The sequence below is a fragment of the Magallana gigas genome, chromosome 7, assembly GCF_963853765.1.
Source record: "Magallana gigas chromosome 7, xbMagGiga1.1, whole genome shotgun sequence".
NCBI lineage: Eukaryota > Metazoa > Mollusca > Bivalvia > Ostreida > Ostreidae > Magallana > Magallana gigas.
In genome coordinates this window covers 36,847,269-36,871,136 of record NC_088859.1, presented here as the reverse complement: position 1 = coordinate 36,871,136, position 23,868 = coordinate 36,847,269, and the positions used below count along the sequence as shown (strand labels likewise).

Here is a 23,868-nt window from a genome sequence, read left to right as displayed (position 1 = left end):
AAACGCACAAAGAAAACAGTGAGGAAAACTGAAGTGGGACAGACAGACGGACCGACGGACGCAGAGGAAAGCTATAGTCCCCTCCGGTGAAAACCGGTAGGGGACTAATAAAGCAAATTGAATGCAATGATTTAGTTGATAGACATTCGTAAGGATGATATCAAATAATAAAGCAACGTTTTAATAATAAACATTTATAAAATATGAATAAATGATACAAAGTATTTAGTTTGTGTCCACAATATGAAAGCGATATTTTTCCGTATTCCGATTCGTTCTGGTTTCCGATCCGCGTTTTAGCTAATGGTCGAATTTTTATTGCTTACAAGGCTTCCGAAATAAACTCTTAACGTTCAACCGAAATTTTTAAAGGTTACAATTCTTTGTTACAATCATACAATTAGAGGAATTATGTATAATGTAAACGTTTATAACTCATGTATTATGTTTCTAATAATTTGTGAATAAAAAAATGCTCCTTTTGCCAAAGAAATTCAAAGCACTCTGCATAAAGTAAAATAATTTCGTTTGAAGTTAACCTTTAAAGGGACCATGATGATTCCGACAACTCGTCAACTTAACTCTGTGTAATTGCTGATATTGATACATATACATTAAAAACTGCAGAAGGCTAAAACAGGATTCCATATACAGGAAGAAAAACGGAATGAAAACCTATAAAATGCTGACGGGGGAAAATCAATCAAACAACGGCTCTTCTTTCGTCTTCTTTATTAAACCATATCCTGGACTAGGCAGAGGGCAAATAAAACAAGCATTCTGAGAGTATTGCATAAGCAATACACGTCCCCTGACGGTTTGTAGAAGTTTGTGAAAACAATGCATGCCGAATCAACAGACCAACCCGATAACGAACCCGATTGTAATAATACAAAAAACCCTCTCGATTATATTTACAACACAATGCTTGACACTATTTTACAGAACTTGTTAATAAAAGGAATGGTTCAAGTAATGCACGATATTATTATTACTGACTTCATACTTCCCTCGTTTAATCAATACACACCGAACCCGATAACGAACCCGAACATTAAAAAATTGGAATATAAAAAATTAATTTTTCTCAAAAATACGTCAACCAGACGCTACAATATTGTAAACGTGATCTGTAGTTTGACATTTTGAAGCTGTTCAGCAAATTTCACATTATTCCTCAAACGCATAAAGAAAAAATGTGTGGAAAACTGAAGTGGGACAGACGGACGCAGAAGAAAGCTAAAGTCCCCTCCGGTGAAAACCGGTAGGGGACTTAAAAAACCTCAGTTAGGGTAAATTACATTTGGGTCACTCACTGAGTCACTCAGGTGACCTTTTAAAATTGGGATTAGTCCGTCGTCGTGCAACATGTATCGTCCGTTAACTATTTTACTTTTGTCATTTTGAAAACAAGGTCATTTCCCACTATTTTTGATTTAAAGCATTTATAGAATAAAAGAAATCTATAAAATTATGAGCTAACAACCCTTGGAACCTCATTGATAGAACAAAATTTTGCTAAAAAGGCCAAATTTTAAAATTTTCTTCTCTACTCCCATACGTGCGAGAAAAAAACCTAAATGCATGGTTATGATGTCCATGGGTTATGGATTTTATATTTCAAAAACAATCATTAAGTGAGACGTTTCTGAGATAGAGTTTTGACCCAGTCATACTCAAAACTTACAATTATACGCTGTAGTAAATGATTAAGTTTAAGTCATAAAACGCCGTATTGCAAAATTTTAATTCTGTATCCATTTTATAAATACCTGGCAGATGATATGAAAATCGCTTGTCTTTATTTCCCAAAATGAGGAAAATCCAACGCTTTAAAAAAGACTCGGTGCTTTAGAAATTTATGTCAAACCAAATTATTTTTTAAATTTGAATAGTTAAAACAATTTATAAAATTACTAAAGCCAGAAAATACGCGTCTCGGATGATAAAATATTGAATGGTATATATTACATATCATACATAATGCAAAAACAGATTTGTGTAAATATCATGTGACATAATGAATGCTGTCTAGATCACCTACTCTTACATGTAAATCTGTTTTGAAACTGTTTAGTTAAGACGTTTCAAGTGTATGAATTGAAATTTTGTGAACGAAAATATGCCATCAGTCATTGAAAGGGGCATGGTCACGATTTTGGTCAAATTTTATTTTTCTGTTTTTATTACATACAATGCTTTATGAATGCATTTCTAATGATCAAATGAAATTTGAGTGCCCGTCGATAAGTTTAAAGCAAGATACAGGGCTCACAATTCTTCGTCATGTAAACAAGGCTTGTGCCTTGTTTTTGTTTACATAGGTTCAATATACCACTTAAAATCTTTTTCAAGATGCTTTGTCCATATTCTTATTCATTTTAAGCATAAATAAACAGTTCCTAACGATTAACACATTCATTTTAGGTCTAAAACTGGTATTTTCACTTCAACATTCAAAATATAAACAAAAGCTTTGTTTACATAGCGAGGAATTGTAAGCTCTGTATCTCGCTTATAACTCAACAAAAGACACTCAAATTTTGGTTGCCTATTAAAAATGCCTTACTGAAATAATTTTTGAAATTAAGGTACTTGCACCCTAAATACGATGAAGACCTTCAATCCTACTAGAGGAGCACCCATGCATGGTCTTCACCCATACAATCCTTTGGAGAGAAATATTTATAGTAGTAGAAAGGGCACGGTTGTGACCCTTTAGCCATTTTTCTTAAAAAATTTTCATCTAACTATATCAACCTGTACGTGCACAGGTTAAATCTAGTCATATGCCGATTTTAATCATACTTTTATGCAAGTATTTTCTGCTGACGATTTTAACATGTTCTATATCAAAATCAATTTATAGTTTGCCGATGTTTTGGGGTTTTTAACATAAACATGTATTTCTTGAGCGAGGTATAATGTCTAGGCAGTGCATCGTGAACAAAGAAAGATAACTCATTAATAGAAAGTCTCGCACTCGTGCTTCACAATATTTCAATACCTATGTGAAGTAGGCAACGAACGGATGACTTTGTTTTTCTAGCCCTTTCTATATTTTCATGAACCAACTCCTTTCAAAAATTCGAAAAGACCTGTCTTTTTCGACAAAAACTTTGTTGAGCATCGTCTGCTTATAGCAAAACAGCTATTTTGTTTTGTTTACGTGCACTTCAGGGGGTATGAGACGCCTGCGAATATTAAAGTAGATAAAATAACACAATAATCAGGATAAAATTACACGATAATCATTATCTTATAAATACTTTCACCGTTTTAGAATTTTTAAATTTCACACTATTTGACGAAAATATATGTCTTAAAAATTTGGGAAAGGTAAAAGTTATAAGAGTCCCAGCGGGATTCGTACTCATGATTAACAGATTTGTAGTTAACACTCTAATCCACTGTGCTACAACAATTACGGGAAAGAAAAGATTAATGAAATTATACTTCATTTTATTGTTTATTTCGATCGGTTTCATTATTGTAAACGTAAAAACATCGTTACATTATTAAATAAATGATTCTGAATAATTTGTCTTTCTCAAACGTAAATATAAGTAATAAACAGCAATGCTAAAAAGTTCATTCTGATATGAATTTGTTTGGTACATGATAAAATCTTCTTCGAAGACCATTATTTTTAAGGATGAACTTTTTCATGACGTAACAATAATCATAGCACGCCCTTATCGCTTGGATTATTGTAAATCTTAAATCTCTGTTATTTTCACAATTCTGAACAACATGTCTTATATGATTAATAAACAGCAATTTTTAAAAAAAAAAGTTCACCAGGATATGAACTTGGTTGGTACGTGACCAAATCCTCTGAGAAACAATTGGGGCTTCACAGGATTTGATCACTTGTCAGTGTAAACAGAAACAGTCCTCTTTATCAAGAGGTTAGGGAATTTTCCGTACTGCGTACAACATATCAATTAGCCCGATGACTTCCTATCGTTACAACGGTCACTTGCCTTTAAGGGGAAAAGATACCGTAGTGCCCACAGCTAAGTGGACATATAGAAGGCCTTTGGTCTCCTTTAGGGTGAGTTTTAAAAAGCTCAAGTATTTAATATTAGGAATGTAGAGGGCATTTCTAGCATTAGTTACCAACTGTGCAGTGCACTTCTTTATTAAATTCAATAAGAGTGAAGTTGTTTTTGAAGATGGGGATGAGAGGATATAGAGTAAAAGTGTGCAGTGTGATTATGATGAGGGTTTTTTTCAGTGGAAGAGGACAAGAAGAAATATAATGCATCTTCCAATTTGAAGAATTTGTATGTTCAGACAAATGTTACATGCAATCGTATATTCGATAGGTAAAAAGAGACTTGTATTAAAACTACATACTAGATTTTACATTCATGTAAAATAATATGAGATGTCTAGTTATTTGTAAGTCAAACTTTTCCTTTGTACTTAATATAATTATTCTTTAGTTACTAGTAAACAGAATTTATTTAGATTGGCTGATGACGCTAGTGTTCGCCCTGCAAAAAACCATCGTGTTTCACCTATTCGAACTTTTCGGTTCGAGTTACAGCATATGGAGAAATCACGTACACTTTATTCATGAGCTAAATGTCACGTGACACTGTTCTCATTAATATTTATGTCTTCAAATTGTCTCCCTTACGAATGAAAATTACATACCTTTTATGTATGAAATCTGTGTGATTACGTCAAAACTTTCATTTTTTGAATGAGAACATGTGTTTAGGCAATGCATAGATTATCTGTGTATGATTTTGTCACCACAATCAGTGATTCACACTTAAAATTCACTTTGAATACCTCTCTATCCAACCATAGATAATCTTAAAATATGACTTTACCGGCTAAAATGAGTAAATAAATAGATAAACAGCTAAAAATATCAGCTTGAAACAGAATAAAATTATAAAATGAAAAATTTCATTCAATTTATAACGATAATTCTAAATCAAAAATATGCAATATGCCTAATGATTCAATATAAAGACTATATAAATGCCTAGTTGCAAGTCCGAAGGCTTACAGAGAAAGTCTTGAAAATGCTAAATTGGAAGTAAAAAGGAACCGACAAGACTTTTTTTTAATTTGAGTCAAAATTTCTGACACAACTAGTTTGCAATGTAAACTTTGTAAATATATGAGGAACTACTTTACCTATGAATGGCAAGTATTTTAAAAATAATTCCAAAATCCCTTTAAACGCCTTTCATCACTAAAACACACTTTATTCCTACAACGACCCGCTTCGATATTTCAGGTTCAAAAGGAACCGCCATCTCAATATCTAATGTAAACAAAACAAGCACATTCCAATCCCGGATGATGTAAATGACAGAACCAAATGAGGAGAAAATATTTCCGAAATACTTATTTTTTATATTTTGTGATTTTTCTCATTCCTTTTTATATATTCTATTGTAATGAAAATCGCCATTGTGATAACAATATGGCCGCTATGCAAATTAGTAAAATGTACACCATTTCTCCATATGAAAAACGAAAAATTTCAGAGAGGTCAGAGTAACGCAAACGATAACAATCGAAAGATGACGAGGTTTTACAAGCAAACAAGAAGGATGTTACCGTATATAATAAACGAAAAAGACACTGTAAACACAGGAATATCGATGAAAGTGGCCATGAAATGTTTTCGGGACTTTTTAACCGAGAGTGAAATGTCAGCAAATTGTAAAGACTCTCCAGTCGAATACGTCATTTTACTGTGGTGCAAGGAAAACATCTGGGGATTTTTTCAAGAAAAGTGCTGTGTAGGTCCAACAGTTATTCAGAATCAGATGGGTATGTATGCAGTTGGATTGTTGAACTTCAGACCACATTTTTAGAAATCATTGTGTTCAAATTAACATTAATTATCCAAATGTCTTTGGTGATTACTCTTAGTTAATTTTCACATGCTGAATGTCATTGTTTTACAATGGTCTCATGCTAAGTTAATCTTCCAATACCTCTGAAAATTTAATCAATTTGTTGTTGAAAAGTAAAATATAACTTTTATATTATACATGTACATTTATTTTATTTGTAATACTAGAATGTGCCATCTTATATTTATTTCATTTCATTGACACATCTTTTTTTACTCATAAAAATTTAAAGGAAAAAAAACCATATTTCTTTCGTTAATTTATAATAGAGTCGGAAAATGTTGACATCTTTTGGGAAGTCACTTAGAATACCCCGCAAAATTTCCCAACTTATCAACAAAGCGCTTTCAAAGCAATGCAAATCCCCTTGGAAATCATATTTTTCAGCCGTGCACTGAAACTTTTTAAGCTGGAGGGACCGTTTAAAAAGAGAAATTTAGGAATATTTTCATATCGTTAATTAAATTCTGAGATAATGATAAATTTCAAATAATTCAGCAAAATGTTAATCTTGGGACAGAGAATAATAAAGGCTTTTCAGACGGAGCTTTTTTACCGGTAGGTTGCAAAGTGGAAATAAACATTGACATTCTTTAAATTGTGATTACCACCCCATTACATGATCATTCCTAGAGTAAGCTGATAACCTTTCAGCTAAAGCATTTTGTATAGGACATCGATCATTATGTACATGCATCCAGGCTTAAAGTAGCAACCTTTAGACTACTGGCCTAACTCTTATAATCAATGCGCCATGTACTCATAGAATATAGATTTAAATATACTGGTAAAAATAATTAATCGTACAGTACCGACCAAACCACCCCTAACAGAAAGCAAACCACCGGTCTGCTTTCTGTGTTCGCTCAGGGTATGCTATGGCGGACCCAGAGTTGACCCCAAGAGGCATAGAAAGCCGGCCCCAATTTCATAAGCAGGCCCTTAAATCACTACTAAAAATGACCAAATGTCTCTATATTGGTATTTGGAATATGCAAAGGGCGGGCGATCAGAAATAAAAGACCCGGGTCAGTTTTTTGGGTCTGCTTTGGTGTTAGGTTGTGTCTGGTCGGTACTGATTATATATACACTGAATATAATATATAACAACAGAAATGTTATAAATTTCTTCCACCAATTTTTCAAGGCAATAACCCGCCGTTTTTTCTGAGTCACTGAGGTGACTTTTTGCAATCGGTCAACGTCCGTTGTCGTGAGTCGCCATCGTGCGTTAACAATTTTTACATTTTTAATCTCTTCAAAACTACAAGGCCAGCTATTACCATTTATTTTAAACGAATATGCATTGTGAAATTTATGACTATAAAACACTCGGAACCTCATGTTCATGTAGGGGGCCAAATAAGAGAAAAAGGCCAAATTTTCAAAAGTCCTATTAATTACTCCCATACATGTTGGGCAAAAGCCAAAGCGTAGTTATGATGTCAATGAAGCCCTCTACTAAAATTGTGTTTATGGTTTTGGCACCTAGGTCAGGGGTACAGGTCCCAGGGAAAATCCAACATGGACATATCGTGAAAAAGTATTTAATCTTAGAAAATCTTGTTTTCTACTCCCATAAAACTCTGTGAAAATTATCATTTCTAAAAATTATGAAACTTATGGTTCCTGGATCAGGGGCCGAGGCAAAAGGTAGGGGCCAATATGCCCATATAGTGAAAATGTATTCAAATGCACACAAAGTATACAAATACACAAACCACTGGAATTTTCAAAACTGTACAAGTTTAATTGAGTGAATGTGGTCGCTTCTCAAAAAATGTTTCAATTCATAATGTAATGTAAGATATGTAGTAGACTGTTTATTCGTGTATATTGATAGATTATTTAGATTCCTGCAACTCTTGCTTTCTCCCCTTCAACGTTTATGAATTGATGTTTGCAAACATGGAATTATAAGAGCGGGGGTAACAGTCATTAGAGTTTCGAATTGTGATTTAAACTCCAGAATGAAACTTAAAATGCAAATACATCAAGACTCCGATACAGGATCATCTACGGGCTATGGTTCTCAAGTACTTCCGAGAATAACGCATTTCCCACACTATTACTATATAGCATCAGTATTGGCAATTTGGTTTTAATATATTCTATCCAATATCTTCCAAACAAAGCGTTCGGCCAACCTTGATCATCAGCTGTTTAAAATTGCTGCGAGAGTGAATATCGTTTTGGTTTGCTGTTTTGTACACTTGTCTTGTGATCTACCATGTATACAGCGCACGATCATACATACGTGAGCGATGATAAAGGTAAGCAGATATTGTATTTCTATAGAAATGATGTTTAGAATGAATATATAGCTCTAGCTATCTTTTAATTTCATTCCAAATGTAAAACATTTGCATTAGAGGATAATCGAAAGGTAATAGTTATGTTAGAAATTAAATAACTGTATTTTAATTAAATAAACTAGGTAGCGAGTTATATTTGTATAAGAATTAAGAAAATAAACACACTTCTATAGTGCTAAATGCTTGTTACTGTATCCTACTGCAAGCTTAAGTTATATTCTTCCGAAATCAATTATGAAATGTTTATACTTGTTTTCATTATCACACCCATTTCACATCAAAGTAATGTATCAATTGTTTAAGTATTCTAATTTACAATCAAAAGTTTCCTTAAGTAGAAAACATAAAAAAAACGAAGTTATATATGCTTATATACTCTTATAGCGAGCTCAAATAACAATTACGCAAGAAAAAGGACGAGCTAGGCCTTCAGATTCATCAAGAAATTTATGGCAGCATCCCAACAATTCTTTGAGCACCCGTAGTGCTATGCCGAAAATGCCCAAATTTCACCCGCAATGCGCAGTTCCGTGAGATTTGTCGCGATATATAACTCCATAAGTGAATTCCTACAACCGCATTAGACAAACATCAACAAGACATACTCCATGTTCATGAATGTTTGGAAGAGAGCCAAGATTGCAAGTCGATTAAGTCTTAAAAACAACCCTGAATGAACAAAACGGAATAAACAGAATTTCTTGAAAACTTGAGACAGAAATCATAACACTCTTATCACAAAGCACAACAGAATATCAAAGAATCGCAATCAAAACAGGAAGAGATCTACAACGGAAACGTCAGAGGTGCAATATTGAACAATGGTCCGGTGGCGTCGGAACCAAATTGAAAGTGTGGAAGGGGGGGGGGGCCTTGACTAATCCCCAGATATCTTGACCAGCAAAAAAGAAAAAAGAAATTCCCCAAATCAGGAAAATCCTAATCCAAAGGGGGGGGGGGGGGGGGGGGGGAGTATACCTATAGAACCAAAAAAATTCTTACCTACCAAAAATATTTTCCCAAATCTTGAAATTCCTAATCCGTGGGGAGGGGGGGGGGGGGGTGGGCTAGTATACGTATGGCTCCAACATCTCAATATTTCCGTCTTCTCAAGGTAAATTTTGGAACAATTTCCTTTCCTGCGGAAAATGGGGGGGGGGGGGGGGCTGAACCCTCTATGATGCCATGTGCCTAATGGTTAGGTCTAACTTTGCAGAAAAAGTGCCCCCCCCCCCCTGCTTCCAACGCCTATGATGGATATAGAATTCTTATAAAAATTGTCAGTTATGAGGGAATACACAAAATAACAGACAAGTGGGGAAAGTGAACCATAATTATATGATTCCATCTCTACCAAAGATATCCCAGTCTACAACATTCAGAGAGAAGACAAATCAGGGAAAATAAGAACCTTCCATAGAAATCTTCAGATGTATTTCTGCCCATACGTTTCATTCCTAAATAGAGAGTTAAAATTGTTCTACCTACTTAAAGACAGACTACCACCAACCATTCCTAGAAAGAGACTCATGAAACAATACCAACAACATACATCCACTCCCACTGCGGTCAGTCCAAGGTGAATATGACTCCGACATTGAAGATAACCTGGTGATACGGGTTACCCGCCGCAGTGTTCGTGATCGCATAAAGATAATCGGAGAAACTACTGAAGAGGTGATTGAAGACATTGATCAACCTACTGACTTCAGGCAGGAACCTCAGCATGAAATTCGAGAAAACATAGCATCTGATGTAGAAGATGTCGAAGACGATAAAGAAGAGAAATGGCAGACTGCAGCCGCTCCAGAGATGAATCAGAAATATATCCATCATATAATGTGAAGAATCCTGAGTTAGAAGAAGACGAAGATAAAATACAACACATGGACTTAACTTCTGATATGGATGAAGAAGACAAAGTACATGAACATCAACACTGGTTTTAATGTATACAAAAAGACGAAAATCAAGATTCTTAAGAAGACGATTTGAAAGGAGATAAAATTAAAAACACGGATATCGTGGAAGATGCCGAAGCAGAAGTTCAAGAAGACAAAACCAAAGGAAGTTGGCTTACGACCGGTGAGTTCGTCATACAGTAAAATCAGGGACTGTATCAGAACCAGTGTAAAGGAATAAAGCAGAAATCATACTCAAAGTTTCCAAAGAACCTCTTTCAGTGGACAAGAAAAGAAAAAAATAGTCAATGGGCTTTTATCAGATGTAATTATTGTTTAAAATGTAGAAATAAAGAGTCTGTTACGAAAATTCAGGGAAACTGGAGACGAAACGTGGATTCGGTTCCGACATTTACATCTTTTCCAGAATCAAAATATGATGGCTTGCGAAGAGAAGTGGATGTAGGCTATGCCTTTCCACTTCTCAAAAGAAAATAACTTTGTATTTTACTCTCCCATCAAATTAAAATTAGATCATTCACGCTCCCGTATTTGATATGGCGCTGTGAGGATCTAACAACATCCCATACGGGGTCATCTCAGATTGAACTTTGCGAAAAAGAATAGCAGCCAGTCAAATTTAAGAAAGATAGCCAATCAGATGATCTGTTTCAAACTACTTCTCGGTTGTATCGTAAAAATGGCGGCGCCTAGTTTGGAATATATTGTTTTGGAAATGTTACCATATTTGGCGTAAGTGTACTTAAACCTGAACAGAAAGAAGGATTGTTTAGCTGTCCTGCCAACAGGATTTGGAAGGTCTTTACTTTTCCAGCTTTACGCAGCCGCTCAGAAGCTAATGAACCAGGGGCCCGGTTAAGTCCGCGTTTTAGTGTGCTCTCCTTTGATAGCTTTGATGAAGGGAATGTCAATTAAACAACGGGTGGAGGGGGGTTTCTGCGCCTGTATATTGTACTGTTGTATTTGTACTTAGTGATATGTAAATGTTATTGATATCAAATTGTCTGGTGAAAGTGTACATATGGATGAAAAAATCAAACGAGGAGACATCGATTTGATTTATGCATCACCAGAGACATTGGTTGGAGAATCAGAATGGAGAACAGCTTTCCAGAGGCTAAATGTTACCCTTATAGTGGTGAATGAATTTCACACAATATATACATGGTATGTTTTATGAACGGTATGAAATGTTTGTTGATATGCAATACAATCTCATCATTTTTTAAATAGTAAATACTGCAATATATTAGTTTTAAATTACTACAACAACATTGCCCCTAAAAAAACATCCATTCTTCATGCCATTTAAGGGATATATTCATTATCCTTCAGTTTTAAAAATAAAAAACATTTTACCACCTCATGCTTTCAAAAGACAGTAGTTTATTTGGTACAAATATAATGGAAGACAGCATGTTCCTCAAGAGGTTTTTGCATATAATCATAACACAGAACATTCATTCCAGTTAAATATCTGTTTAAAAGGTTTTACCTTTCCACAATATGAAGCTTTTAAAAATAATTAGCAGATAATAAATGAGAATGAAATGAAGGCCCCTGGAATATCTCCTTCCTCCTACAGATGCATTGAAAAATAATGTTAAATTTTGTGAAGTTTTAAATGATTTACTACCCAATACTACATTTTACCAATTTGTACCAACAATCTAGTTATATAAAAGTGCATTGAAACTTCTTTCCATGGGTTAACAGTCAAACAAAGGAAATGAAGCATTGAGAGGCTGGTTTGCACGATTAGGAGAATTGCGTACATTTTACCCAAATGCACCACTTTTGGCCCTTAATGCAACCTGCTCTTTAAAAAATTAGAAAGAAAACATTGAAACTTTTGAATCTTGATAATCCCGTAGAAATTACACTGTCACCAAATTAATAAAACATTAAACTTGTTGTGAAAAAGTGCAAAATTCAGTCGAAATGGCGTTATTGTGGATTGTTGATGGACTGGAACCACTAAAGGAAGAATTCCCAAAGTCTTTAGTGTATTGCAATTCCATTAAGGACGCTTCCATTATTTTATCAGAATGTCCAAATTTGATTAACTGTGTTGCAATGGTTCATTCAGAGTCTGCAGAAAAGACTTAAAACAAAATAATTTCTGATTTAGGAAATCCGCAGTGACATATATACGAATAATTATTGCAAAAGTGCTTTTGGCATGGGAGTGGATATTCAAGGGTTTCATTCACTTGTTCTCTAAGGACCTTAACTAACAACGGTAGACCTTATCCAAGGTATCGGTCGTATTGGTAAAGATGGTAATCCATCCTGTGCTGTATTGTTACACAATTCATACAACGTGCGTAACATTGATACTGATGTGAAATGTGTTCGTGATCCCAGTTGCAGAAGACTATCCATTATGAATCAAATCTTTTCTAAAGGACTCGGAACTGCAGGAAATTCATAGTGACATGGAAAAACACATCTGTTGTGACATGTGAATATAAATGTAAATGTGGTGATTGTACACAGTTACAATTGGAAAGACTTTTGAAAAGTAGTTCTATTGAAACTGATGAAAATGTGTCAGATTCTGAATCTGAGGTGACAGATTTCGAAAGGTCGGGTGATTAGATGAATGCTGACATTAAACACACCTATTATATTGTCTCAAAAGATTAAAATACTAAAATCTTATCCTTGTAATCTTTGATTTTTTACATCTTTTGCTCATGTTAATAAAGAAAATTAGTTAAGGATTTACTTCTTTATCTATACTTGTACTTAATAATGAGTCTTTACACGGGCATGATTTTAACATACAGTTCAAATGATTTTGCAGTTATTCAATGGTAAATTTCAACATGTAGTACATGTACTTGATTATCTGAGCAGTATTTTGAATTACAGTGTAATCACTGTTCTGCAAATAAACAGTGATATTAAGTACTTATGAAGTTCAAATAGTCACTATCATCTTGTTAATTAATTTATGAAATAAAAAACATCAACTTGCTTTTAAAATTTAAACAGTCAGTCTATTGCAGATTTGGTAATAATTTATAATTATAAACAACTGCATTCTTTCAGAAAAATTAAGAAATGAATTACTATGTACAGTACCGATTAGACCCAACCTAACACCAGAGTAAACCCCAACTAAACCCCGGGTTTACTTTTTGGGTTTACTCTGGGTTTACTTTTTGAAAATTTAGGTCCCTCGGGGTTTACTTTGGGTTTACTTGGATATTGCTTTTGAGGTCAACAGTACGCACTGAAGTGTGAAGCAGACCCGTCTTTAATTTAACCATCCTACTGCCTGTATTTTCTGCCCCTTGTATATTCCGAATACACAGTTAGCGTCTGTTTTAAGGGGTATACTTTTAACTGGGTTTACTCTCTGTGTCCACTCAGGGTTTACTCTGGGTCCACTCTAGTAAACCCAGAAAGTAAACCCAGGGTTTAGTTGGGGTTTACTTTCTGTTAGGTTGGGTCTGATCGGTACTGTACATACATAGTCATTTAAACATAAGGGTCTCGAAGTCTGCAATATGGGGATGTTGGGTTATGCCTTTGAATCATTGTTGATAGTTGACTTGCACATTTGAAAAATGGGTTTCGTTCTGCAATTAAGTTTTTACATTTGATTTCCACTTCACTCTGAACAGCATTTCTTTCCAGCAGGTCCTTCAGGACAAGTTGCACATCAGTTTCGTATGATAGCAAATGGTGAAAACCTTTTCGTACACTTTCCCTGCTGTTTTTTTCTACATCTTCGGTCATTTCTACAAGAAGAGGGTATTTCTTTGAATGCTTGAGAATAATTTTCTTTGTTTGGTGGCCCCTGCATGCAATTTTGCTGTCACTATTGAGCATCTCAAGATATTCATCAAGAGCAATATTGTTATTGGCAGGTCTTTGCACATTCACAAATGATTTGCGATTGGACGCTCAGTTTGCTGTGGTAAAAGCAGCCCTGAAACAAGTGCAGTGAGGTATATAGATCCAATTGTGTATTTCGTTTTCCCCGTTTTGTGGTAAATGGGAAGTTCATATTTCGCAGATCTTGTAGAACGTTCTTCGTCTTCCATGTCTACGGTTTCATCCAGGTTTCTGTGAATCAAAATTAATTTGAACAGCATACTGATGTAGTCCTTTAGTTTTCTTTGTTCTTTGCTCTGGGTTTTTTATGCACCCCATTAATATAGTTCTAGGCTCTTTCTTCACGTGCTTTGAGACATTCTACACACGCATAATTTCTGTCACAGAAATGACAATGAAATCACTGATTCTGGCGGCAAGATACCCAGTAGTTTTCTTCATGATTTGGATCTTCCAGTATTTTTCTTAAGGAGGAGAAAATGTCGTCTTCTTTATCAAAGAATTCACCTTTCAATATTGTTCTGCAGGTTTCATTCAACCAGTCTATTTTGTCTTCATTGGTTATTTGCATAAAATTGTGTGGGAATTGAATTTCTGAATCCAGATCAGCAAGATGAAAATGATTAAAAAAGATTTTACAGTGCACAAAGCATCAAGGACTGTATGATAGAGCTGCTTGTAGGGTCTAAGAATTCCTCACATGTCCCTTTACATTTCTTGCATTCAGAAGGTTTCAAAAGTAATACATGGTGCAAGGATCGCCCTCACTTCCTGTTTCGTAGGTCAGTTTGTGTAAAGCCTGAAATACCAAGTAATATATCATTAAAATTTGCAAATTAGAATATAGTTACGATGATTATATATGTACACTACGGCCAACGCGGATCCCGTATTTCCCACGACACCATGATGGTGTTTTAATCCTTTCCGCGATACACCGTCGCGTATTGTCATCGCGGGGCCACGATTTTACCGCGATGGTGTAAGACACCGTAACAGGTGTGTGTTCTGCATCAGTGATTAAACCCAAGGAGAAGAAGAAAAAAGGCGCTGTTTTAATTATTGTAGAATTTAGACATAGATATTATTAGTAGAAAATTCATTATTAATCTGTGAATTGTTTTAAACAAAAACTTTTAGAAAACTATTGCTACATGTATTTTGTTAATATTGTACAAAGGCCCCAAACATAGCAATGAATAAGCAAATCATGCATGTACTTGAAAATTAGTTATATTTTAAAGTACTAATTTTTGGCAAATAAATTTTCACAGATGATAACTAGGTCTATTGACTGTTAACTATAGTTTACGGTTCGTAAACTCTAGATAACGATTCGTTAACTAAAATAAACGATCCGTAAACTATGGTTTTTATCTGTAAAACTATATTTAACGGCTGTAAACTTTAGTTAACGTATGATAATCTAAGTTTATCTGTCCGCAAATAACGTTAACGATAGATTTTGCTGATAAATATAGATTCACATCTGTATACTATAGTTTACATTCGTTAACTATGGTTTAAGAGTTTTTAATCATAGTTTCACAATTGTGAAACTGTATATATCAGATAAACTATGTTTTGCAGTCGTAAATGGTTGTTTTCAGAGTTAATTATAGTTTTACATCTCTGTAACATAGATGATCGCGTTAACTATGGTTTACATATGTGAAACATAGATGAATGGCGTTAACTATAGTTTTTTGTCCGTAAACTATAGTTTATAACAGTTAAACCTAGTTTATCAACTGTAAAACTATGATTATCTCATTTGAATCTCAGTGAATTTGGCGTGCCATACGTATATGGATCAGAGATCAGCACAAGGTCTTATAACAGTTAGAATTAAAATCAAAGTACTGAAGTACTAACGGGAGTTGATTTATCGATTATTATCATAAAATCAACGATGTGTTATTTTGCATGGCAAGTAGTTTCCAATCTGTATTTGAATTACGCACATTTTATAATATTAATTCTCAGAATTTTTCGACAAGAATATCGAGAAAACCCAATACGAATCATGTTGTGCACCTGTTATATTTAAAGATAGAATTAATTCCATCAAACTATGTATCAGTAATCGAAATATTTCTGAAAATTGTATGGATCCATGCAATATTAAACTATAATCTCGTTAAACCAGGTGCTTGGCTGTCTCTGTTAGTCTCCAACAAGCAAGAGAGACTCTCTGCTTGTCGGAGATTTACGGAGGCAGCAAAGCGTCTGGTTGAATGAGACTGTATTGAACTCTGGCGTAGGAATACATATGACTACAAAAAATATCTAAATTATTTGTACTATTTCAAATCTGACTCTTTTCAAGGTATTCGTTATAAGTTTTTCGAAAAACAATGCTTTAGTATACATTTCAGCGAATCTATCGATTATTTTCAAGATTTAAGTCTTGTCCGCGGTGATGATTTGTGTTTAGGTCCAAACACTTTTTCACTTTCGGTTTGCCAAAGTAACTGCATAGGAGAGTTGATTAAAATCAACTCCCAAAAAAATATTAGTTATTAATGTCTATAATTTTGATTAATGTTGTACAGATCTGATCAAATTGAGTTAGCGACTAATTGCTATCCAATTACATCTAAGAATTTTGTCCCTTTCAAACTTCGAATTTTTAACTTGGTATACCGCCACTCCGATGGAGGGGTGTATACTGTTATACCCCTGTGTGTTTGTCTGTCTGTAACGAAAATTTCTTTCACTTTTCCCAGCAACTATTAATTGCAGGTGGTTGAAATAGTATTGCACTCTTAAATGTTTAGGCGTGCTTTGTGGTGGGATCAATTTTTTTACCAATTGGACGTTAACTTCGTATTAAATGACGACATTGTTGTGTATGTTCTAATCAGTGAGGGATTATTATTTATAATTTAAACGTTGTAAAAGTTTGTCTACAACACGTTATCTTTGACTTACGTGTATAGGACTTGAACTTTTTTCAGATGTGGCATTCTGAAGGTTGCTGCTCCAGAACTTGAGGTCTTTCCTGTGAGCAAATGTTGTTGCATCCATAATGACATTTACTGGAAGTGACCCACACCGACCATATTGAAACCCTTTCTAAAAATCGATTGTGGAACACATCAACTCCAGAAAGTCATACCAAGCAAACTTAAAATGTGCATATGAGAAGGTCTTTGGAATCAAAGGTCATTTGATCTCTCGTGGCTGTCTCTCAGGGACAAAAGTAGGTGTAGAGAATTGTTCTGAAAAAATGGTAGATGCTATTGTTTATCAATAATATGGAAAAAAATTCATTTAAACAGGGCTCAACATTTACTAAAATATCCCCTAGTCTATTGTGCAAGTTCTTAACACATTTTACATATCAAAGTGCAATTTACACATGTCCAGCTAAGAACTGCATTGAATAAAGTAAGACATGTTCAAATTTTTACAATTTTAAAAAAAATATCTATCAAATATGTATCATGTCCATTTAGTATGATTCCTTCTATTTCTTAAGAAAATTGATTGTAATTAACAGCCTTTTAGAAACTGACAGGACTTTAAATCTATTGATTCCATTCAAAACATTTTATCTCTTATTTTTACATTGGAATAAATAGAGAAAAATCTTCTAAAAACCATTTGCTTAGAAAAGCTGTAACTTTAGTGAAAGCAACTTCAGTTAGTGTAGATTCAAATTCATTAAAATCAAAATCTGAAGGAATATGGTGGGTCCACATTGGGGATGCAATCGTAAAAAGGAAAACATTTTGATTATTCACAAAGCATTTTGACATATTGCTGATTCTTTAAAATTGTTTAGACTCTGACCCCTGGACGATTCTAGGGCCCCACAAGAGTAGGTTAATATCCATTAAATAAACAATTGTTTAGAATCTTATTTTAGAACTGCAATGCTCAACATGTGATATGACTATAAAACAAGATATCTGTGAGCCAATGCTCACTAGTGATACCCCCGCTCTGATGTGAATATGCAAAATAAGCAAAGTCGACATTTAACAGAAAGCTGGCATCCGATTGGTACAGAAATATATCCCACAATATGGCATGCCTAAACAAATAGTGTGTTAAAATTTCAAGCATCTGCGATAAATAGCTGCTGAGAAATCTTTGACTAAAATTTGTTTGAATATTTTGGCTAAAAATAAACAAAGTCATTATTTAACAGGAAGTTGACATCTGATTGATACAAAAATATATCCCACAATATGGCATGCCTAAACAAACACTGTGTACAAATTTCAAGCATCTCCAAAAATAGCTGCTGAGAAATCTTTGATGAAAATTTGTTTGAAAATTTTGGCTAAAAATAAACAAAGTCGTCATTTAACAGGAAGTTGACGTCCGATTGGTACAAAAATACATCCCATGATATAGCATGCCTATACAAATACTGTGTAAAAATTTCAAGCATCTGCGATAAACAGTTGCTGAGAATTCTTTGACAGAAATTTGTTTGAAAAGTTTTGCTAAAAATAAACAAAGTTGTCATTAAACAGGAAGTTGACGTCTGATTGGTACAAAAATATATCCCACGATATAGCATGCCTATACAAATACTGTGTAAAAATTTCAAGCATCTGCGGTAAACAGTTGCTGAGAATTCTTTGACGGAAATTTGTTTGAAAAGTTTTGCTAAAAATAAACAAAGTCGTCATTTAACAGGAAGTTGACGTCTGATTGGTACAAAAATATATCCCACGATATGGCATGCCTATACAAATACTGTGTAAAAATTTCAAGCATCTGCGATAAACAGTTGCTGAGAAATCTTTGACGAAAATTTGTTTGAAAATTTTGGTTAAAAAATAAGCAAAGTCGTCATTTAACAGGAAGTTGACGTCCGATTGGTACAAAAATATATCCCACGATATGGCATGCCTTAACAAACACTGTGTTAAAATTTCAAGCATCTGCGATAAATAGTTGCTGAGATAAATGCGACAGAAATTTTTGTTACGGACGGACAGACAGACGGACAGACAGACAGACAGACAGACAGACAGACAGACAGACAGACAGACGGACGGACAGACAGACACACAAGGGTAAAACAGTATACCCCCTCTCCTTCGGAGCGGGGGTATAATTATTCTGTTAGAAAAGGGTGTTTATTTATAAACATCCAGGGGGGGGGGGGGTAATTGATTTTTATTTGTACAGAATCTACATGTATTATACCACATTGTCCAGATAGTATTTATTATTTTCTATCAAACTGATTTGATCATGCCTATTGTTGCTCGGGTGAGCGATGTGTCCCATGGGCCTCTTGGTTTCGAATACTTTGTAGTATAGACCATGATAACGTGATTTAAATAGGAATGCAGTAAACTAAGGCAATATATTCAGTCAATACCCCAATATTGTTTTGTGCATTTATCTGACGTTTGAATGCATTGAGAGAACATCTTTTTCACTTCAATTACGCCTAATATTTATTGCAGGTAAATTTCATATTTCTAAACAAATCTATGAACTCAAACAGAATTTCATATGCAATGAGAGCACGGCTTTTGTAAAAGACGCAGTGCTCCTATCCGTCATACCACCGGTGTTGTTGCTGCATTTTATTTAGCCATTAAAGTGAAGTTGAGATTCTTTTAATAATTCTTTTAAATATTATACAGTTTTAAGTATTTACAAAATAACTTTTAAAGCTGTTGGGTTCTTTGTATTTAAAATGTCAACGGAAAACTCTAATTTGTTGTTATTTGGTATGAAAGGCAAACAAAACAGTAATAACATCTGGGCCATTATAAACTAATGACTAAAATAGAAACATTTCAAATGCCCCAACGCTTCACCTACGTGAATGATTAGACTTGGGAACGAAAGTTCGGATAACTGAGGCTCAATTGTAGTAAAGAACGCTTTGTAAGCACAAGTAACTCCTCTTAAACTACTGCATGGATTTTGAATAGAAGATGGGTGGATAAGGCATTAAAATGCCCATATAAGGATGAAATTAAAATATCAAAAAAATAATTACGATGTTTTTTTAAAAAATTCATTCAAAACAATGTATATTGAACAAAATCAATTGGCATATGTTGAATTAAACTGCGCATCAAAACCCCCAGAATCAGTGTCATTTTTAACTTCAGTGTGTTTTCCTGAAAATTATTGAGTGGATCTATGCTCCCTATTTTTTTCATAGTCTTATTAAAGGTTTAATGGAAAATAAACTGATTTCAATAAACAAAAACGTGGAGAGATGACCAACTACAGTTCAAAAATATCATTTTGTATCCAAACAATTGAACGTTTTAGAAAAAAATACAAGTCCGTAAATTCGTTGCCTAAGTGGTATATAGCATTTAAATCGCGCACATTGTTATGACTGAAATAGCTCAGTGATTAGTAGTGATGTTCCAATCATCGATTATGATCGAAAATTAGTCAGTTGTTACAGCATTGTAAGCACTCGATCATAAAAGGTTTCATTAGTGGCCTAAGTCGTATATAGCATTTTAACCGCGCACATTGTTATGACTGAAGTGGCTCAGTGGTTAGTGTTGATGTTCCAATCATCGATTATCGTCAATAATTAGTCAATTGTTACCGCATTTTAAGCGCTTGATCAAAAACGGTTTCATTAAGATTAATCAGTAGTGTCTTTTTTTTCCTTTCAACGAGCGAATATCATATGTACAGAATATTCTAGACGCAAACTATCCAAACGACTAAAAATGACATATTAGATGATCTCTATTTCCTTACCGGGAAATAAAGCACGTTCTTGGATTTGGACATATTTTGGTTTCAAGAAAATTATACTGGACCGCCTACTAAAGAAAATCTTTTGAAATTTTTATAACATTTTTATGGCAGGGAATGCCATTCTATAGTCTGTTCCAAGATATTTATGCTGCATATTTGGACGATTTTTAATAAAAATACACATACCTGTGAAAGAAATGCAATTGAAATCGATGGAAGGGAAAATTTCCGAGATAACTTCATTCACACATTATCATTTTATCCTCGTAAAAATTCACATGACAAAAACAGATTTATTATTAGTTGCGGGAAACCGATTATCGATTGTGAAAATCTCACCTATTCCCATCACTAGAGGTTAGAGCACCAGACATTATGTAACCTTATATAGCAAGGCTTTTTAGGTTGTGGGCTCGATACCACCTAAAATTAAGGCAATTTTTTTCTCATTGTATGTTAAAATATTTAAAATTGAATAAAGATAGAATTTGTGCCTTTGCAAACGTGATTTATTATAATATCAGATGGAATGAATTGGAAAAAAATTAATTTTAAATAGTATTATACGACAAAACCAAATGGACATTTGCGCTATCTTATTCCACGCAGGCCCCATCTTCTTGAATTCTGTAAAGCTATGTTAGAATTTTGAACACGATAGGTTGGAAATTACGTTACAATTATTTTTCTGCGTATTTGGCACTTGAATTTACGAAAAAAGATGTCACGCCGCGTAAGAACAGTGTAATATCAAAAATTTATTACATGAGTAATATCCACTGGATATAGATACTGACACGTTTTATTGCATTTTTTCATTTTTTTTCTGATATATCGAGTAAACAAAATACTGAGTTGAAAATCGATGATGCGTGCACAAACTCCCAAGAAATAAGCAAACAAACAAAAATCAGAAACTTATGTTAGCTAAATGTAATAAATTCAATAACGAATATTTACATTATATAATAAAACCTATTGTCTACATACAATAACAAAATCATCGTTTTGAAGAAATATCTTGTGTGTCAACCATAAAATAAATAAATAAAAACTATAAGCTTGAGTAAAATGATAACTTTGTTGTTTCAAATATATTACAATTTTTTTTTTGAGAAAGGAAAGAATACCAGAATATATCATTCATGAACTGATTTTGTCTATATTTCATGAGTTGCAGCAATTTATTCACTGTGGCCAATTTTTTTGTCATAGATCCCGTCAAGCTTTGAACTTGTGATATGCAGAGCTGTTTTAAAGACTGGTTTCCAACATCAAAACTTTGGTCCCTGCAGAATTTCCTTGACAATTCCTCTAATGTTTCCAGCTGTTGGCAGCTTAAGGCAATCGTGGGAACTCGAATGTCACAAAGCTCCTCCAAGTCGATGTCGTTAAAACTGCCCATAGCATTTCTTAGGACCGTTTGTTCCACAGGAGGTACTGTAGGAAGATATTCTTCTATTAAATCTGCTCGACTCTCTCCATAAAGGGCATCCTCAAACAATTGTTCTGCCAGTTTGATCAGAAAATAATCCATAAGTTTGTATCCATCTACGATAATTCTTCCGACTGCTTTCCATTCTTCCTCACCCATATTATGTATAAGAACGGGTCTCTTAACATCATGCCCATCGCATTTGGAATAAAAACCATCCCAAAACTTGGTCAAGATGTCCCTTAGAAACTTGATACCTCACCCTCACCCTTCTCAGTTTCTCCACTTGGTAATACCCGCTCAACATTGCATCCGCATCTAAGCTGAGGTCGTTATTTTTGTAATAGTCAATAAACTCAAGTTACGTGTTCCCTTGATGGAATCTTACTTTCCGAGCGGTTGAAACTGAGGACAATAAAAGCAATGTTACAGGAAAACAACAGGCACGTAGCTTCAAAAAAGGGAGGGGACAGGGAGAGGCCTGTCTCCCCACCCCCATCCCCCCACCCGCCACCCTAATTTTACTCACGGCAAATATTTTCTTAAATTTACATATAAAGAAGTAAATTAACATGCCCCCCAACATTTTAAAATCAAGTGAAAGGGAGGATATAAATAGTGAAATTGAATTAAAAGGTACACTTAGTACAAGTATTTTTTGCATGTAAAAATTTTTGAGTGAGTCTCCCTCTCCCTTTCCTACTATGCTACCTGTTTGAACAAAATATCATGGTTTCATTACATACTAGTAAGAAAGAATTTGTATTATATAAACCAACATTATTTCATGCACTGTGTCATTCACCAGGTTCTATAAACATCTAAGCTAAGTTTCAATTAAAAAAACAAAGGTTAGGAGGAGGAGAGAGGGATAATTTATTTTATTTTCTTGTCAAAGTTTATGGGGGTAGGGGGGTCAGAACAACGACTACTTGTAGATCTATCCAACTTCCCTCACCCATCATCAGGTTTTGTATATACATAACTAGAGTCAGTATACCCTTCACCAGAGTACATATCACCAGGGTCTGTGTGCCCATCACTAGGGTGTGTATACCCATAGCCAGAATTCCCCCTAACCATCATCAGGGTCTTAATACCTATTACTAGGGTCAGTGTACGTATCATCAGGGTTTATGTAGTAGTACCCATCACCAGAATCGGTATACTCATCACCAGATGAGTTTACCTCTAACCAAGGTCAGTTCACCATTCATTAGCGTTCAACAAATTCCGTTCAGCGTGCGCTCACCGTTCGCTCACCGTTCAAGTGGGAAAGTAGAACGTTTCAGGGACTGTATGTACAAAAAAGTGATTGAATCATCCTCCTCAGTTTTACTTTCACATTTTTGACTCTTTATTTACATGTATACATACATTTCTTACAGTTCTCATCAGTCAGGATCAGAGCTTTCATCGAATTTTCCCTCGGATCCTCTGTTGACTCTACCTCCACTTCAGATTCAAACTATGGGCTTTCATCTGGAATATTCCACAAAAGATCCATGCCTATAAAACAAATTTATTTATTAAATTTGATGTTTTCAGAGGAGTTTTAGTTTATTTTTTTCAATTGTCCATCATATAAGATATCAGGGAATTGAGGTTATCTGTTGTTGTTTTTAACGTATTTTTCTTAATTATGTTGTCAAAATTAAATTTTAAACCAAGATCATGTTGGAGAATGTTAACTGGCCAGTATTGGGAAATATGCTCTTGAGCAATTTAAGCTGCTCAAGAGA

The 23,868-nt window shown here is 34.4% G+C and overlaps 1 long non-coding RNA gene across 1 annotated transcript; it reads left to right on the top strand.

The window, feature by feature from the left end:
* The first annotated feature begins 7,905 nt into the window (after positions 1–7,905).
* Positions 7,906–22,689, top strand: LOC136270172 (uncharacterized). The gene is made up of 3 exons (XR_010707911.1): positions 7,906–8,164; positions 16,938–17,182; positions 21,907–22,689. It is a non-coding gene; the product is annotated as an uncharacterized lncRNA (long non-coding RNA).
* Positions 22,690–23,868: the final 1,179 nt, after the last annotated feature.